Genomic DNA, 3,026 nt, shown 5'->3' with positions numbered 1-3,026 from the left:
CATTGTGGTTTCAACATAAGTGAAAATGAAGCCACTTTATATCTGAAGGCTAAAGGTAGAGATGTTATTATGGTATCACTTTATGTTGATGATCTTCTGGTAACTAGAAGTAATGAAGCTATGGTGAATTAATTCAAGCAAGAAATGAAGACCAAGTTTGAGATGTCAAACTTGGGTAAAATAAATTACTTCCTGGGAATGGAGATTCATCAAGCTACTGATGGAATCTTAATTTCTCAGATAAATTATGCATGAGATGTTCTTAAAAAATTCAAGATGAAGAAGTGTAAGCCTGTATCAACTCCACTAGTCTACAATGAAAAGATTTCAAAGCCTGAAGGAGGTGATAGGGATGATCCAACAGTTTACCGAAGTCTAATTGGTAATTTGCTATATTTGATGGCAACAAGACCTGATCTCATGTTCGTAACAAGTTTTTGTCAAGGTTTATGCATTCTCCAAGTAAATATCATCTTCATATTGCTAAACGAACATTGAGGTATATCAAGGGAACTATTGATTATGGTATTTGGTTTAAAAGGGTAGAGCAAGGGCAATTGATAGGCTATGCAGCTAGTGATTGGGCAGGAAGTGTTGATGATATGAAAAACATTTTTGGATATACTTTTACACTTAGCTCAGGCATGTTCTCATGGAATTTAAGAAAGCAAGATGTGGTACCTCAATCATCTGCAGAAGTAGAATATATCGCTGTTGCTGGTGCAACTAATCAGGCTCTATGGTTACAAAAAGTTCTACGTGATCTAGAGCAAAATCAAAGTGAAGCTATTGTCATTAAGGTTGACAACAAGTCAATAATTTCTATGGCCAAAAATACAGTGCAACATGGTAGTAGCAAGCATATAAATGTGAAGCTTCACGCTATCAGGCAAGCAGAGAAGGAAGGAGAAGTTAATCCTGTTCATTGCAGCTCCGATCAGCAGATTACAGATATTTTGACCAAGGTTCTTCCTAAGGGGAAATTTGAAGTTCTAAGGGCTATGTAGGGAGTATCCAATAAAAATCTCAAGGAGGAGTGTTAGAATATGAGATCTTTTCTTGATAGTCTTTTGTTTAATAGTTTCTTTTAATATTATGCTTAGTTTATTTTAAAATTAAATGGTAGTCTTTATGTTGAGTGGTGTGTCTTGTAAGACTTATGAAGTGTGTCTTGTAGGAGTCATGTAGCTTATAAGTGTATTCTTTTGTAAGATGTGGACTATGATGAATGAATAAATGAATGAAAAGCTATTACTGCCCTTATCTTTTCCTTTCTCCTTAGTTCCAAATTCTAGCAGTTGAAAGCATAACGCTTGATTTCCTCGATCAACGTGATGAGATGTGAATAAGAGAAACCCCCTTCTTCAGTGGCACTCTTCAGTGTCTCTGCCATCAACTTAACATTTGCTCAGATTTTCCTACTTTCCTCCGATTCACACATTAAATGTTTAACAACCAACACTATATTCTCTTTTGATACCACAGGACTTGACACTATAAACCCTGAGTTCCATACATCTGCTCCTACTTTGGTTGTAATCCCAAGATGCTCCAAAAGGTTCTCGTTATAAAATTGCTCCGAGAAAAGTGGCCATGTAATCAATGGTACACCTAGAGTTAGAACTTCGAGTACAGAGTTACAACCACAATGAGTCATGAACCCTCCAATTGCCCGATGTTTCAAAATTTATACTTGTGGTGCCCACCCTTTGATAATAAAGCATTTGTCATTCTTGATTAACAATTTCTTATTGTTGTCATCATCATTCTGATCTTTTACTACCAAAAAATAATGGACAATTGTCTGAATTCAAAGCTAAGGTGAATTTCATAAGTTGATTATTTAAAAATCGTGTATTGCTCCTAAAACAAATGAAGAGTATAGAGTTAGGTTCTTGATCTTCAAGCCAATTCAAACAATCATCGGCATCTTTCCAATTAGAGTTGAGAATTTTTTTTGAACTTCTTACACCTTCTACCTTATGGATAAACAAAGAGAGTGGACCTATGGGCAAACCCTTTTTCCCTTAAAAATTTTCATACAACTCAGCATAGACAGGTTCGAGCTCAGAGAAAGTGTTATAAATGATTCCATGGATATGAATATCAGCATCGACAACTAACTTTACCATCTTCCCATAATAATTTTTCTCATTCAAAAAATCTCAGTGTGTTTTATTTCAATCTCGTGAAGTAGCCCGGGGATTGAGAATCTTTCAAAATCTGAATCTACCTTGTTATGAGGTGTGTAATGCATCTGACAATGCCTGATGCAGTAACAGAAAAAACTTGGTGGGTTGAAATGAGTCCCTTGGGATGTTCAACTCTTCCGCTAGATCAACGGTCCAAGTAAAGAGCATGTCAGAGAGAATGCAATTAGGATTCAACTGGCAAATCAGCTACTCCAAAGGTTTCTGGAGCAGATTGATTATGCCATAGTGAACTTTACCTGCTACATCCACAGTAGTAGCAGAAGCAATATTTATAATTCCCTCGGGTAATCCTAAATCACCTGAGGGAAACTTATGTGTCCGGACGCAGATGCTACGTCCAGATACTAGACATTCTTCATCAATCAAGGATTGGAAAGTGAGGGCATTAGTGGAGTAGTAATGATGGTGACCCTGAGTCCGTGGAAAGTGAAGAGTTGAGCAAGTTGCACCATTGCATTTAAATGGCTCATCATGCTATAAGAAAGGAACACAACATGTGGTGCCATTGTTGTTCAAAGCACTAGACCAAAGAAGGATAAACAAGTGCATTTGATTGAAACTCCTAATTTATTAGGGACATCAATGTATACTTGTCTGATAAAATATTATGCTCAGTGTTGGTGATCAAACAAGATCTGATTAGAAACATCGGAGAACTTGCTAAAATATTACTTCTAAAGTAGTATAAATCTGATAAAAGATAAATAAGCATGTGAACTTGCTAAGCCATTTGCCTTGAAGTTTTCCTTGTTTTGTCTCTTTCTATGATTACTATATCTAGAGATATTAACACATATATTGAGTCTTATTGTA

At 36.1% G+C, this 3,026-nt stretch overlaps 1 pseudogene; it reads right to left on the bottom strand.

Moving 5' to 3' along the window:
- Positions 1 to 1,291: 1,291 nt before the first annotated feature.
- Positions 1,292 to 2,719, bottom strand: LOC107852945 (annotated as a pseudogene).
- Positions 2,720 to 3,026: the final 307 nt, after the last annotated feature.

This window comes from Capsicum annuum, chromosome 5 (assembly GCF_002878395.1).
Source record: "Capsicum annuum cultivar UCD-10X-F1 chromosome 5, UCD10Xv1.1, whole genome shotgun sequence".
NCBI lineage: Eukaryota > Viridiplantae > Streptophyta > Magnoliopsida > Solanales > Solanaceae > Capsicum > Capsicum annuum.
The sequence above is the reverse complement of the archived record's forward strand: the minus strand, read 5'-3'. Positions and strand labels throughout refer to the sequence as shown.